Raw genomic sequence first — 17078 nt, forward strand, 5'->3', positions numbered from 1 at the left:
TTTAAATAAATACATTTAAATACATTAAAAAAACCCCTGTTTACCTCCCACACCAAAAAATACCCACATACAAGTTTAAATTAAAAAAAAAAAAAAATTACAATAATAAAAAAAATAAAAAAAACATAAATAGTTACCTAAGGGCCTGAACTTTTTAAATATGCATGTCAAAGAAGTATATCAATATGATTTAATAAATTATGGGCTTCTAAACAGTGATGGACGCAAATTGAAAAAATGCACCTTTATTTCCAAATAAAATATTGTCGCCATACATTGTGATAGGGACATAATTTTAACGGTGTAATACCCGGGGCATATGGGCAAATACAATACGTGAGTTTTAATTATGGAGGCATGTATTATTTTAAAACTATAATGGCTGAAAACTGAGAAATAATGAATTTTTTCCATTTTTTTCTTATTCTTCCTGTTAAAATGCATTTACAGTAAAGTGGCTCTTAGCAAAATGTACCACCCACAGAAAGCCTAATTGGTGGCGGAAAAAACAAGATATAGATCAATTAATTGTGATGAGTAGTGATAAAGTTATTGGCAAATGAATGGGGGGTGAAAGTTGCTCGGATGTAAAAAAATTTCAACCCTTCGGGCTTAAGTGGCTAAATCGGTCAAGGCGTTTGAGTAATCGTGGCACATACATACACACATACATACATATATACAGCGGTGGCTCCAGCTTCAGATTTTTTGGGGGGCTCAAAAGGGGCACAATGGCTGGCCGGTGGGTAAATTTGTGGCGCACAAAAAATGGGCGTGGGCATTGTCAGGAACCGGCCCGCGGCATGCCTGCGTATACGGTTCCCGACTGCGGGTTTGACCAGATCAAGCGGGGAGCAGCCTTATTCGAGCTACAAACAAGGCTGTGACCCCTCAAAAGCTCCTTACTGCCACCACTAGCATTTTGCTAGACACGTCCACTCGGCTGTCGAGTGCTCAGCACGCAATCCGCGTTTTCGTATTCGGGTCAGCTTTGCGCTTTAGGCCGAATACGGGAACGCCACGCACAGTTGCAATCTTACACTGTAGTGGAGCAAAACCACTAAGTCGTTCCGAATGATACTGTTAGCCACTCTGCTGTCGAGCTACTTGCACTGGCGTTTTCGTACGTTGGGTCAGCTGCACGCTTTAGGCCAACGTATGACAAACGCCCCCACACACAATGCAATTACAATCTCATACGGTAGGGTTGCTCAAACGTACAAGTAGGCATGGATTTATACACAGTTGCACTTCAGTCTCTTCTAGGCTATGAGTGTTAGTTTAGTACAGCAGAAGTCAAACTTATTTAAATAACAATTTAATATTCCAGAAAAAACATGGAACAATGCAGAACTTAATCTATACAAAAGATGTACAAAAACAAAGTAAAAAAGTTACAAAGTAAAGGTTACAAGATAAAAGTTACAAAAATACACACAAGGATATTTGCGTAAAAATAAACGGGGGAAAAGAGAACGTTACCAGCTTAGGTTAGAACGTTGTTTGATGGGAGGACGCCGTTTGTTCAACCAGGAGTCGTGATCATCCCTAGCTATGAGCTACCTCCAGGAGAAGATACCTGTGACTGTCCTGGACCAACTTAAATAGTCCGAAGTGTCCCCTGGGGCATTTAATGTCCAGCCCCCAGGAACTAATGCAATTTCCCCGTTTGTGACATCACCGAACGCTTGTCCTAGTCTTCCTGTGATATGCGAACTTTAAAGGGTTCCTGTTTGGACGGGGGGAACTAGTTTTAATTACATCCTCAGACATTATTTGATTCCCAGAGATCCAACATCCACATGCGAAAAGTGTATTATAGCACACACACAACATAAGACTTCCTTAACATCCGATTTCCCCAGGTTAAAGGTGACAATTGATTAAGGCTTTCACATTGCAGCAGGATGTCATGTGTAAAGTCCTAGCTCAGGCTGGTGTGAGCTGCTTCAATGCATACTGCAGCCAGTCCAGGTGACAATTGCTTCCAAGCACCATACACCTCTGCGACAGTATTCAGACAACAGGGTCGGACCACCTGTATAGGCTTCAAAGCAACTGTCTGATTAAGTGTTTCCTAATTACCTGTTTTCTGGCTGTCCAGAGGAACTGTATGCTAATGTCCCAGCCCCCTGCTTCCAGAGGAATTCAATGCAAATGTAGGTCTATTGACCCACACACACAATCACATGAACAGTCCATGAATCTAGCCTGGCATATCTACACCTTTGACATAATACACAGCAGATTAGGAAAATGATAAAAATATACTCCTGTATTATCCCAACATCATCAGCACCCCAATATATCACCACAGGCATGACATCATGTGGGCGGGGCTAACTGTAATGTACGATTGATAGTAATAATCCAGAGAGCGCTAGAAGATCTATGAAATCTACTGGTTTTATTAAGAACACTCACAATAATAAACATTAGCTATACCCATGCAGTAAGGCCCGGTGACTACAGTACCTAAAGCACTGATTGTGCTCTCTGGTCACCAATCTAGTCAAATGACACGTGTTTCTACTGCAATAAAAAATAGCCATAAATATCTCAAAAATAAAATAAAACAGTATAGAATATAAAAATTGCACAAGATTTCCAATGTAGTGTGCAATTTTTGTATTCTTGTCATGATCGCTGCTGCAGCAGGTACTGCTGGCAGTAGTGGTGCTGCAGCTCAGGCAGTTCTGATCTCTTTCCATGCAAGCTGCATAGCTTTGTCTGCCTTTCCCTGCTGTCAGCTTGTGACTGATTATCATTCACCTGTGTGGGAATCTGCATGTCTGCTCTCATTGGATGACCTCAGTATAAAGATCTGCTTCCTGCAGGGCTCCTCGGGTTCTCATAGCGTCAGTTTAAGCTTGTCTTGCTGTTGCTTCAGCCCCAGACCGTGTTTCTTGTTCTAAAGATACTTTGCTGGTCTTGCATCATATATTGGTTCATTGCCAATATATATGCATACCAGCACGTTTATTGTTTTCCTTGTATTCGTGTTACGTTGATACATCAGTGACGCTGATATATACGTACACGAACTGTTTATATCCTGTGTTCAGCTTTCCAGCACGTTTTGGTAGGTTGCGCGTATCGTGATCACCCGTGCTGAGTTAGTTATTCTGTTCCTGGTCCGGTTTGTGGATTGCGTTCATCTCTGTGAAGAGATAACGAATCCTTCTGAGTCCTGTTCCCTGTGTTGCTCCAGTTCTAGTCAGTGTTCCTGCTTATGTCATATATCGGTTCATTGCCGATATATACATATGTTAGTCAGACGTTACAAATAGTTTCATTGATAGCTGTAATTGTATACGCTAGGAATACATTCTTATTGTATATTTTTCTGTGTTACGTTCATCTATCTTGATCCTGCTATTTCCTGACTATCCTGTCCTGTCTTTGTGAGGCACGCCTTCGCCGCATTCGCATTGGCTGCCTCATTTCAGTCTGTCTTGTTGTGGATGCTTGCTGTCGCTAAGTAGCGGCCGGCTAGCAAGCGTTCATTCTGTCTACCTGTCCTGATCTCCTCAGTTCTGGTTTATGCGCTCCGCGCTACCTTGCGCTGAGACGCTATCGCAAAAGTATTGCTTGTGGCTGTCGGATCTGCACCGGCTCTGTGCGCCACAATCTCCTGTTGGAGTCAGTCCTCCCCTCCACTATACTAGGGATAGCCTGTTTCCTTGTGCTAGTGTGTGTACCTCCTCCACGTCAGCTCATGCGTTGCATGCTGACTGTGGAGAATACACCACCAAGCCTTACATTATGAGAACCCCATTACCAATCCCCATTGTGGGGGGGATTCCCAGAAAGTATGACACTGTTAATTATGGTTCCTGTTCCTTTAAGAAATTTGAAGAACTTAACTCTGAAACGGAAAATGAATTTTTCTCTGAATGTGCCAGGTTCCTGGCCAATCCCGATCTCCAAGCGACTCCTGTTTCAACCTGGGCACTCCAGCTAGTTTATATTTTGTTTAAAGGGGAATTGTTCCAGTGGGCATACGATGTTCTCAATCATTCCGATTTGAAAGAGAGACCGCTGGAATTTCTAGCGTTTGTGATCCATAACTGGTTGCGCATAGATCCATTGCCTTTTCCTCTAAATGAACTCCTGGCAGCAGGCCAATCAGCTGCTCCTTCAATTGCTTGCAAAAATGATCAGCAAGCAGAGAGTATTACTGATAATTTTCCTGCAGCTTTGAATAAATCACCAAAGGCAGCAGGGTCTAAGGCCAAACGTTATAAGAAACGTGTCCGATCTGCAGAGTCGTTATCCTTAGCGACTGAGACCTGTAATGAGATTCTGCCATTAACAGATAATGAAATGCAATTGTCTTTCAGGGGAGTTAAATGGACTTATGAAACTACTAATGAACTTTCATCCCTGGGTAGGGAAAATAAAGATTTTTGTTTAAAAGAATTATCTGAGTATGATTATGAGGAGATATTACAGAGTATTGAACAAATCAACTTATTTGTGAAGCAAGGGAAGTTTGCATACACTACAGTTCAACACTTGCTACAGGTATTGGAGATTCTTAAGAATAAGGAATCTGCCAATCACCTGTTAATTAACCCAATACATGTGCCTGCCACAATCATATCTGCAAACTCTGATCAGCCTGAATGTTTCGCTGTTAAGTATGCATGGGATCCTCCATTCGAGAAGGGAGAGATGGAAGCCCTGGTCTGTGAATGGAAGAATGATTCAAGTTCATTTTGTCAATTTTACAGTGCAAAAAGTGAAATGGTATTGAATGCATGCATTAAGTCAGCCTATAACCTAATAGAGACTGGTGTGTGTAGGTATGACCGTGTGGCTCCTTTGATTGATGTGTGGGAACTGATTTTGGATGATTTTTATGTGACTCCGAATTCGCAAATTTGGCGTTCTGACCCGCCTGCTTCAGCACCTTTGGCTGATTCAGCAGGTGATTCGGAGCTCTTTGTGTGTGAAATTGAAGCTCCTGCAATTCCACCCTGTACCATGGATAACTCAGTGTTACTTCCCAGTAAAACAAAAGCCACTGATACTTTCTTAACCTTGCCCTGCACAAATTTCTCAGCAGAGAATCCAGAGGTCCTGCTGACTTCCGAGTCCAGTCTAGCCAGTACTCATGAGTCTTTGTTCAGTGAAACAGACACCAGAAAAATCTTGCCTGCCTCTGCAAACTCTTCTGCAGAAATTACCTGTGTTAATAAAGTTCAACTCCTGTCTGATCCAGCAGATGCCAATAGATGCACTACATCAGTTTCCGAGTCCCAGCAATCCTGTCTAGAAACCTCAGAACCCCAGCATCTGAATTTTCCAATTTTACAAATGAATTGTGGTTCAGATGCGCAAACATTGTGTCTTGATCTTCCTGTTTCTACACCTCGCTCTAGTTTCGTGAATAGCTCAGAGCATCTGCTATGTGAACCTGAAATCGCAGAATTATTACCTTGTTCAGAAAATGTTCCAGTAAATTTGCCCTGTATCGTGAATAGCTCAGAGCATCTGCTATGTGAACCTGAGATCGCAGAATTATTACCTTGTTCAGAAAATGTTCCAGTAAATTTGCCCTGTACCATGAATTGTGCAGTAGATCTCTCCTATGAAGCTCAGGTCACAGAATCCTTATGCTGTCCAGCAGTGATCCTGTCCAGTGAAGCTGGGGTCGCAGAGTCTTATGCTTCACCCAGTACTTTGGATACTTCAAACCCTCTAGCAGAGGAGTCTGAGGCACTGCTTACCTCAGTTGGTGTTGCAGTAATATTCACCTGTTTAGCAGCTGTTTTGGAATTACAGTCTGCTCTAATAAAACTTGATGAATCTCTGCCCAGTGAAGCAGAAGCCATTGAAATATTGTCTTCGTCAGCAAGTGTGTTGGATACCTTGCCCTGTACACAGTATGATTTAACCAATGTTGTTGAGTCCCTCTCCAGTGTTGTAACAGCCGAGGAACTCCAGCCCTGTCCTCTGAATGTTTCAGAAGTCTTGCCCTGTAACATGGATGATTCTGATTCTCTGGAAAGGGGAATAGAAATCTCGGAATTTCGGTCCGGTTTAATGAGTGTTCCTGAGACTCAGCCCTGTATCCTGAGAGATTCTGGTTCTCTGGCCGATGTGGCAGAAGTTCCAGAGTCCCCTTCCTGTCCAGTGAGTTTCTCGGTTTTGCCTAGTCCAGTGGGGGTTGCTGCAATGCTGATTTGTTCTGCAGCCACTCATGAGCTCCAATCCAGTGTATTAGATGAGTTTCTGTCCAGTCCAGAGGAAGTTGTGGAGTCCCTGTCTAGTTCGGTTCATACATCAGAGGACTTGTCCTGTCTTGTTTATGCCCCTGAGCCTGATTTGTTAGCCTTGCTGGAATCCGCGACATCTAGGTCTGATCCTGCATTCTTTAGTGAGAGTCCAGTGCTTGTGAAGTCTAGTCATGATGAATTTTTGCCCAGTCCTGGTTTCGGTCCTATCTCGGCTGACCCTGAGGCTCACAGTTCCTTGACATGCCCAGGAGTTTCTCTTGTGCCGGTGTGCCCAGGTGTGCTTTGTGTGCCAGAATGCCCAAGTGTGTCTGAGGTGTTGGCGTGCTCAGATGCTTCCTTAGGGGAGACATGTTCTGATGTTGCCAGTCTGCCTGCATGCCCAGAGATGGTTCTGGTCCCTGAAAGCCCTGATGTTGATGTTTGTCCTTGTGGCCCTGACTCTGGAATTGCCCTAGGTTCCATAGGGGTTCTTGATAGTTCTCCATGTGAGCCTAAAAGGCGTTCTGACCTTTTGGGATCTCTTTGGAACTTCAAAGTGTTCTGGGAGATCTCTGAGGAAGCTTGTCCAGGTACCTTGGACTGGTTCAACAGTGGGTTTTGTGTTGGTAAAGACAGTTCCGGTGGGCATTGCAAAGGCTTTGGCGTTTTTGGACGGTCCCTGGAAGGCAGTGGGTATCGCTCAGAGAGCTTCGGGGGGCTTTCTTCTGGAAATCATGGTTCTGATGGGTGTCACACTGGGCCTTGTAGTACTGATGGGTATGGTTCTGTAGGTTCTGGTTCTGATGGGTCCAGTCTTGTGAGGACTGATTCTGGAATTTGGTCTTGCCGGGCTGTCCCGGTCATCATGAATTATCAGTCAGATTGTTTTGTTGGGAATTTCAGTTTTGAAAGGCGTCTGGTATCCGCCTTTAAGGGGGGAGGTACTGTCATGATCGCTGCTGCAGCAGGTACTGCTGGCAGTAGTGGTGCTGCAGCTCAGGCAGTTCTGATCTCTTTCCATGCAAGCTGCATAGCTTTGTCTGCCTTTCCCTGCTGTCAGCTTGTGACTGATTATCATTCACCTGTGTGGGAATCTGCATGTCTGCTCTCATTGGATGACCTCAGTATAAAGATCTGCTTCCTGCAGGGCTCCTCGGGTTCTCATAGCGTCAGTTTAAGCTTGTCTTGCTGTTGCTTCAGCCCCAGACCGTGTTTCTTGTTCTAAAGATACTTTGCTGGTCTTGCATCATATATTGGTTCATTGCCAATATATATGCATACCAGCACGTTTATTGTTTTCCTTGTATTCGTGTTACGTTGATACATCAGTGATGCTGATATATACGTACACGAACTGTTTATATCCTGTGTTCTGTTAGTCAGCTTTCCAGCACGTTTTGGTAGGTTGCGCGTATCGTGATCACCCGTGCTGAGTTAGTTATTCTGTTCCTGGTCCTGTTTGTGGATTGCGTTCATCTCTGCGAAGAGATAACGAATCCTTCTGAATCCTGTCCATTTACCGTTTGTGGATTGCGTTCATCTCTGTGAAGAGATAACGAATCCTTCTGAGTCCTGTTCCCTGTGTTGCTCCAGTTCTAGTCAGTGTTCCTGCTTATGTCATATATCGGTTCATTGCCGATATATGCATATGTTAGTCAGACGTTACAAATAGTTTCATTGATAGCTGTAATTGTAATACGTTAGGAATACATACTTATTGTATATTTCTCTGTGTTGCGTTCATCTATCTTGATCCTGCTATTTCCTGACTATCCTGTCCTGTCTTTGTGAGGCACGCCTTCGCCGCAATCGCATTGGCTGCCTCATTTCAGTCTGTCTTGTTGTGGACGCTTGCTGTCACTAAGTAGTGGCCAGTTAAGCAAGCGTTCATTCTGTCTACCTGTTCTGATCTCCTCAGTTCTGGTTTATGCGCTCCGCGCTACCTTGCGCTGAGACGCTATCGCAAAAGTATTGCTTGTGGCTGTCGGATCTGCACCGGCTCTGTGCGCCACAATCTCCTGTTGGAGTCAGTCCTCCCCTCCACTATACTAGGGATAGCCTGTTTCCTTGTGCTAGTGTGTGTACCTCCTCCACGTCAGCTCATGCGTTGCATGCTGACTGTGGAGAATACACCACCAAGCCTTACAATTCTATACTCTGTTTTATTTTATTTTTGAGATTTTTATGGTGTTTCACCACTAAATGCACATAAGAGACAGTGTTTCCCCAGTAAATGCATGTACTGACAGACAGCGTTTCCCCAGTAAATGCACGTAATGAGAGACAGAGTTTCCCCAGTAAATGCACGTAATGAGAGACAGCGTTTCTCCAGTAAATGCACGTAATGAGAGACAGCGTTTCACCAGTTAATGCACATAAGAGACAGTGGTGGGCTGGGCGGAAGGACTCTGGCTCAGGACTGGCTAGTGGTGGTGGGCTGGGGTCCCCAGGGCAGCTCAGGCCTGGCTAGTGGTAGTGGACTGGGCGGAAGGACTCAGGCTCAGGCACTGCTGGTGGTGGTAGGCTGGGGGCCCTAGGGCAGCTCAGGCCTGGCTGGTGGTGGTGGGCTGGAGGCCCTAGGGCAGCTCAGGCCTGGCTAGTGGTGGTGGGCTGGGGGCCCCAGGGCACCTCAGGCCTGGCTAGTGGTGGTGGGCTGAGGGCCCCAGGGAACCTCAGGCCTGGCTAGTGGTGGTGGGCTGGGGGCCAAAGGGCAGCTCAGGCCTGGCTGGTGCCAGCATCACATGTAAAAAATGAAAAAAATTATTCAAGTTGGCAATGGCAGTTCAGTTGGCTTGACTGAACACCCCACCCACCTTGAGTCCTCGTCCTGCTGCTGCCTGCTGAGATGCCTGTCTGTCTGTCTGTGGTTGGCTGTCCTCGGCTCGGACGTATGCTCTCTGGTGGTCTGCTGGTGGCTGCAGAGTCCCCAGTCCCCACTGTGCTGCTGCCGGCCTGCTGACAACGGCCGTCGGAGTGCCAGGTGCGGCAAGCCTCTCTGAGGCTGGGCGGATGGACGGGCCAGGCGAGGTAAGCGCGCTACATACTGCGTGCACTGGTGTCACGTAACGGACGTCGTCACGTGACACAAATTTAAACGCTAGGCAGGAATGCTCCCTTGCGGGCCGCTCTGTGGCTGCCGGCGTCTCAGACTCTGACGCTATTACCCGGGGCCAGGTTATGTGACTGACTGATCTGACAGCCAGGCCAGCCCTCCTCCAGCTCCAGTCGTCCTCCTTCCTCTATTTTGAACTTGCGGCGGCCGCGGCCCGCGGGGGGGGGGGAGGGCTTTAGGGGGGGCTGATTAGTTTACAGCTGGGGCTGAAGCCTGGGTAAGCCCCAGCGTTGCACCGCCACTACATATGACACACTTTGCTGATAGAAGTGTGTTGTGGGAGGGCAGATTTCATTCAATGATCTGTCCATCCACAACACACTCCTGTCAGCATAAAGTGCTGTGTTTATACAAGCAGGACAGTGCAGAGTGAATGTAAGAGTATAGATGCCTGGCCACAGCCCATCACCTCCCCGACACCCTAGCTCTCCAGAGATCTGATAAGGGGAAGGATGTTTTTTACTAAGTCTTTACTACTACTACAATATTAAAGGAGTTATCAGCCGAAATAAAAAAAAAAAAGAGCTTTACTCACCTGGGGCTTTCTCCAGCCCCTTGCTGCCGACTGTCCCACGCTGACCTCTCTGCCCTCCGCCGCCGTCCCGGGCTCCCCGCACGGTGCAGAGTCCCACCGCGGGGTCGGCCTTACTGCGCCTGCGCGAACCACCGCTGTCAATCATCGCCACGTGGTACGCGACACACTGCGCATGCACAGTAGTTCTGCCCCTGTGCAGTGTGCCGCGGAACCACGTGGCCGTGATTGACAGCGGCGATTCTCGCAGGCGCAGTAAGGCCGACCCCGCAGTGGGCCTCTGCACCGTGCTCCCCGCAGGACGGCGGCGGGGAGCGGAGCGGTCGTCGGCTGCAAGGGGCTGGCGAAAGCCCCAGGTGACTAAAGATCATTTTTTAAATTTCGGCTGATAACTCCTTTCTGTTGTCAGAAAGGACCTCCTGCCTATTTAAAGAGGAACCGTTGTGAAAATCTTAGAATCGAAAACCCATACAGATAAGAAGTACATTTCTTCCAGAGTAAAATGAGCCATACATTACTTTTCTCCTATGTTGCTGTCACTTAGGGCTCTTTCACACTCAGACGTTGCGTTTCATGCGACGTTAAGGTCGCATAACGTGCCCCTAACACAACGCATGTTAGTATTAAAGTTGGACGTTATATAGAGCTGCGTTATGCATCTCTTGATGCGTCTGTGATGTGTACTTTTTGACGCAAACTATCGAACGAAAACGGCGCATGCGGCAAATTAAGAAAAAAACAGTACTGAGTATGTGCAAATATCCAAACGCAGCCACGTACGAGTATAACGCACAGCACGCTGCACTTTCATTTACCGTGCTGCATTATACTCCAATGCAACGTGGGCACTGTGAACAGCCCATTGATTTTTCATTGTTGTGAGTTGGGCTGCATTACAGGCTGCTCTAACGTGCGCCTGTAACGTCCCACTGTGAAAGCAGCCTTACAGTAGGTAGTCAGTGTTCTCCCCAGAATTTTTTTCCAGCCGGGTGGCATGAAATAGCAGCCGGGTGGCATGAAAAAGTAGCCGGGTGGGACAAGATGAGAGAATGCAGGGCTGGTGCTTCTTTGCGCAATTGTGCTTATAGCAGAGGAGGAGGTGAGCCGATGACAGCCGGGTGGTCACCAAAACTAGCCGGGTGGAGCACCCGGCTAAAAGAGCCTGGGGAGAACACTGGGTAGTAGAAATCTACCGACAGGTTTTGGGCTAGTCCCTTTTTTCATGGGGGATTCTCAACATGGCCTTTATCTATATATATAAAATTGGATGTATGTGTGTGTATGTATGTGTGTATGTGCCGCGATCACTCGAAAATGCCATGACCGATTTGAACGAAACTTGGTATGCAGATTCCTTACTACCTGGGATAATATGTTCTGGGGGTCTCTAGCACCCCTTGCACACCTGGGCGGAGCTACAAGCAGCCAGATTTCCCCCATTCATGTCAATGGAACAATTGTAAAAGCTTGTCATTCTCACAGTAATCAAGCCAGAGTCCCCACACTTGGTACAGTTGGTCACTTGGAGACTGAGGTTACAAATCCAGGAAAAGTGGGCGGAGCATAAAACAGCCAATCAAATATCAGCCATTCGTTTTCAATGGAAAAATGTAAACTGCAGCCATTCTTACACTGTTTATGGCAGAATTTTCAAACTTGGTACACTTGGTCACTGGGTGAATGAGATTGATATTCAGTGGGTGGAGCCTACAACAGCCAGTCAAAATTCACCTACTGATTTTCAAGGGGAATATTTAAACTTTTGCCATTCTTACACTGTTAATGGCAGAGGCTTCAAACTTGCTACAGTCGGTCACTGAGTGACTAAGGTCCAAATTCACTAAAGGGGCGGGGCCACAAACAGCAAATCAGATTTCCTTGATGGATAAACTGCTTCCATTCACACATTTTTGATGCCAGGAACCTGAAATGTTTAATTTCAATGGGAATATACAAATTATTGATACCAAGGACCCCAAAGCTCATAAACTTGGTAATTGAGTGACTGTATGTCAAGGTTAGAAAAAGTGGGCGGTGCCAGCAACTACATTTTTTACATGGGAAAATATAAACTGGAACCATTCTTACACTGTTAATGGCAGGGATCCCAAACTTCACACAGTTGGCCACTGGGTGACTGGAATTAATATGCAGAAATGTGTCGGAGTCTACAACAGCCAATCAAAATTCACCTATTGATTTTCAAAGGGAATATTTACATTGCTACCATTCTTACACTGTTAATGGCAGAGACCTCAAATCTGGTACAGTCAGTCACTGGGAGACTGGGGTTTAAATTAACTTTGTATAAAAAAAAAAGTCCCCTGGGGGTACTTACCTCAGGAGGGGGAAGCCTCAGGGTCCCAATGAGGCTTCCCCCACTCCTGTAGCTGCAGGCAATCCAGCGCTGGCTCCCTCGAAGTCTCCCGCAATCCTCCCTCGACAAGCCTGACAAGGCTTGCTATATTTACCTTCCTTGGCTCCAGCGGGTGGCGCTGTTGCAGCTCTCAGCACAGAGATAGGTAGAAGTAGCCGATTCCAGTCGGGTCCGCTCTACTGCGCAGGCTCAGGAGTCTTATGCCTGCGCATTAGAGCGGACCAACAGCAATCGGCTATTTCCTCCTATCTCCGAGCGGAGAGCCGATACTGCATCTGTACTGGAGCCGGGAAGGTAAATATTTACATGCTCGCCATTCCCGGACTCGCAGCGAGACCGCCATGGGACAGAGGAGGATGGGGGAAGCCTAGGTATGATTCAGAGGCTTCCCCCTCCCGAGGTGAGAACCCCCCAGAGGCATATTTTTTTTTAATACAGATTATCTTTAAATTCTGAAAAGGGGACAGGCGGGCCCCAAACAGCCAATCAGATTTGTTTAATTTCAGTGGGAAAATGCAACTGATTGATGCCAAAGACCCCACAGCTCATAAACTTGGTCATTGAGTGACTGTATGTCAAGGCTAGAAATAATGGGCGGAGCCAAAAACAACTAACTTTTTTACCTAGGAAAATGTAAACTGCAGCCATTCTTACACTGCTAATGGCAGGGTTCTCAAACTTGACACAGTTGGCCACTGGGTGACTGGGATTAATATTCAGAAAAGTGGGTGGAGCCTACAACAGTAAATCAAGATTCACCTATTGATTTTCAAGGGGAATATTGAAAGTGCTGCCATTCTTACACAGTTAATGGCAGAGGCCTCAAACTTGCTGCAGTCGTTCATTAAAGAGGAACTCCAGTGAAAATAATGTAGTAAAAAAAGTGCTTCATTTTTTACCATAATTATGTATAAATGATTTAGTCAGTGTTTGCTCATTGTAAAATCTTTCCTCTCCCAGATTCACATTCTGACATTTATTACATGGAGACATTGTTACTGTGGGCAGGTTATTTAGCTGTTTCTAGCTGCTCTGGCTGTTAGACAGCTAATAACAGCTGTTTCCTGTCTCTGAACATTGTTACATTGTGGCTGTTTGCCAGGAGTACCGCGGTCTTCAGAGGTTCTTGTGGGAGGGATTTCAGCACAAAATCAGTCACACAGCGCCCCCTGATGGTCTGTTTGTGAAAATCATTGTCTTTCTCATGTAAAATGGGGTATCAGCTACTGATTGGGAAAAAGTTCAATTCTTGGTTGGAGTTTCTCTTTAAGTGACTGGGGTTCACATTCACTAAAGGTGCAGAGCTACAAACAGTCAATCAAATTTCTTTGCTGGATAAACTGCTTCCATTCACACAATTTTGATGCCAGGAACCTGAAAGCTCACAAACTTGGTCATTGAGTGACTGTGTGTAAAGGTTACAAAAAGAGGGTGGAGTGAAAACAGATTTCCCTGGGAAAATGTAAACTGCAGCCCTTCTTCACTGTTAATGGCAGGGTTCTCAAACTTTGCACAGTTGGTTACTGGGTGACTGTGATTAATATCCAGAAAAGTGGGTGGAGCCTTAAAAGCCAATCAAAATTAACCTGTTGATTTTCAAGAGGAATATTAAAATTGCTGCCATTCTTGCACTGTTAATGGCACAAGCCTCAAACCTGGTACAGTTGGTCATTGTGCCACTGGGTAGAAGCTTTCCAGAGGCGCCAACAGAATAAAAGTCACTTAAACGAGCTTAAAACCGATGGGGCAGTGGTGGGCCTATCCCAACCATGCAGACAAAGCAAACAAACAGAGGCGCTCAGTGTGGTTTTGATGCTGTTAAGCTGTATGCTCCTTTTTGATTGGCCTGATGAAGCGGGATTGAGCCCGTGAAACGCGTTGCCTATTTTTACTGTGGAGTATAAATAAATTGTTGTTTGACTGTTGATGCCACAGTCCTTCCTTTGTTTGCTTTGTCTGCATGGATGGGATAGGCCCACCACTGCCCCATCGGTTTTAAGCTCGTTTAAGTGACTTTTATTCTGTTGGCGCCTCTGGAAAGCTTCTACATATTGCTAAGTCCACCCTTGGTGGAGGGTTGTACCCATCTTCTTCCCATCTACAGAGAGCGACTTTTAATCCTGAGTGGGGTCAGGTTAATCTCCCCACCTGCCTTCACAGTGGTTGCCTAATGGTAACCCTGGTTTGTGAGTATTAAATTGTTATATTACTCATTATTAATTATCATCTATACAATATCACACTATTGGGCTCTTGGTGTCCCCCCTCCCTTTATATTGTGCCACTGGGGTTCAAATTGAGAAAAGAGGGCGGAGCGACAAACAGCCAATCAGATTTCTTTCATTTCTCTGGGAAAATACAAATTATTGATGCCAAGGACCTGAAAGCTCACAAACTTAGTCATTGAGTGACTGTGTGTCCAGGGTACAAAAAGTGGGAAGAGCCAAAAACAAATTTCACTGGGAAAATATAAACTGCAGGCCTGCTTATACTGTTAATGGCAGGATTCTCAAACTTTGCCCAGATGGTTACTGGGTGACTGAGATTAATATTCAGGAAAGTGGGTGGAGTCTATAAAAGCCAATCAAAATTCACCTGTTGATTTTCAAGGGGAATATTTAAATTGCTGCCATTTTTACACTGTTTATAGCAGATGCCTCAAACCTGTTAAAGTTGGTCATTGGGTGACTGGGGTTTAAATGATGGAGAGGGGCGGAGTCACAAACAGTCAATCTCATTTGTTTAATTTCTATGAGAATATACAAATTATTGATGCCAAAGTCCCTAAAGCTCACAAACTAGGTCATTGAGTAATTGTGTGTTAGGGTTTGAAAAGTGGACAGAGCCAACACCAGCCAAATACATATCCGGGCAACGCCGGGCTATCAGCTAGTTCTTTATAAAGACACTTCCTGAAAAAGATTTATACAAAAATGCTGACCAGCCTTCCTGCTCGCTGCACACTTTTTTGGCAGTTAGACGGAGCAACTGCCATTCACTAAGTGCTTTTAAAGGGAACCTGAAGTGAGTAAAATTATTTAAAATAAACACATGACGTAGCTCCAAATGAATATTCTATACTAACCTCTCCGTCAGTTCCTCTCAGAAGCTCACCATTTTCTTCCTACAGTGATCCTTTCCAGTTCTGACCATATTTTGTCAGAACTGAAATGTACCAGTTGCTGTCAGTTATATATCAGCAGCTGTCAGTTACAACTGAATGTGCAAGGTAATGTCCAAGTTTCCCTATGGCTCAAGTGGGTGATATTACAGTTCAACAGTGTGCTGACCAGGAAGCTGTTATGGAGTAATGGCCATTTTCAAAATAGAGGACAGAAAATTCCATTGATTACAGTGGACAAAGGACGCAGTGAGGAGGAAGAGATTGAGGAGTAGACTACACAGGTGGTAAGTATGACCTGTATATGGTTATTTTGACTTTTTATTTTCACTTCAGGTTCTCTTTAAAATGAAAGACAACCATGAGAACCCCCCCATGAGGAGATGGGCTAGTCCAAAATCTGTCAGTAGTGTCAGATTTCTACTACTTACTGTAAGTGACAGCAACAAAGGAGAAAAGTAATTTATGGCTCATTTTACCCTGGAAAAAACGTACTTCGTATTTGCAGTTTTTACAGTGATACATCGTTGTTTACAGGAAGTAGTAGGTAACCACTCCTCCCTGTGAGCGGCCATGTAGAGAGCAGCCGGGCGGCATGTAAGCATCTCCTAGAAACCGGAGGGCGAGCAATTGCTAACTCCCCATTGCCACTGCTGGACATCTCAGTCAATAGAGGGGGGAGCACAGAGTGACCAGAGGAGAGGGAGGGAGGAGTCCGGTCCATCTCTCCATGTGCTGTCACTGCTCCCCCTCCTTTACTGTGCCCCCCTCACCCCCGACACCCCAACGCACACACGCCCGCCCCCTACCACTGTCCTCCTGCTACCCCAACTCCACCTGCGTGCTGCGCATGTGCACTGGCCATTATGCACGGACACAGGAGGATGCAGGGACTGGGAGATTATTATACTAGTGACCTTAGGCTATTTAAAAACGGGCTCTATGTCTGTCATCGCCAACCTGCGTGCCCACCCGGCCGCCCCCCAGGCCCGTCGTGCTTCTGTCCCAGGCTGTCGCTGCGGCACATGCGCAGTAGCGCAAACGCAGGGACACACACACGGGGACAGGACGCAGAGACATAGGGATTTTATTATATAGGATAGGATGGTGAGTAGTTGAGATGCTAATTATTGTGAATTGATGAAACTTTTATGTCAGATTATTAGAGATGTCGCAAACCTCCGATTTTCGGTTCGCGAACCTCCGCGAAAGGTTCGGTTTGTGAAAAAGTTCGCAAACCGCAATAGACTTCAATGGGGAGGCGAACTTTAAAAATTTGAAAAAATTCTATCGGCTGCAAAAATGATAGAAAACATGTTTCAAGGGCTCTAATACCTGGAGGCCCCTCCTCCCTCCCTCCGGTAGGGTCTTATCTGCCAGGGAATTATACTATTTCAAAAAACAGTTTACATACCATGGCTGGGAATCGAACCCAGATCTCACTGTGTGGTGGGCAAGTCACCCTAACCGCTGTACCACAACAGTACTAATTGAAGCTGGCCTAGCATTTACTATTTATGTTCAATGCAATAGAAACATTAGGTTGCTTAAAGGGAACCTGAACTGAGAGTGATATGGCTGTTTCCTGTAAACAATACCAGTTGCCTGGCAGTCCAGCTGATCTCTGTGACTGCAATAGTGGCTGAATCACACCCTGAAACAAGCATGCAGCTAAACCAGTCTTGACTTCAGTCAGAGCACCTGATCTGCAT

The 17078-nt window shown here is 45.8% G+C and overlaps 1 protein-coding gene across 1 annotated transcript in view; it reads left to right on the forward strand.

Moving 5' to 3' along the window:
* LOC137528714 (class I histocompatibility antigen, F10 alpha chain-like) overlaps positions 1 to 17078 on the forward strand; it is a 157411-nt gene that overhangs the window by 27365 nt on the left and 112968 nt on the right. The window lies entirely within an intron of this gene.

Source organism: Hyperolius riggenbachi, chromosome 8 (assembly GCF_040937935.1).
Source record: "Hyperolius riggenbachi isolate aHypRig1 chromosome 8, aHypRig1.pri, whole genome shotgun sequence".
Classification (NCBI taxonomy): Eukaryota; Metazoa; Chordata; class Amphibia; order Anura; family Hyperoliidae; genus Hyperolius; species Hyperolius riggenbachi.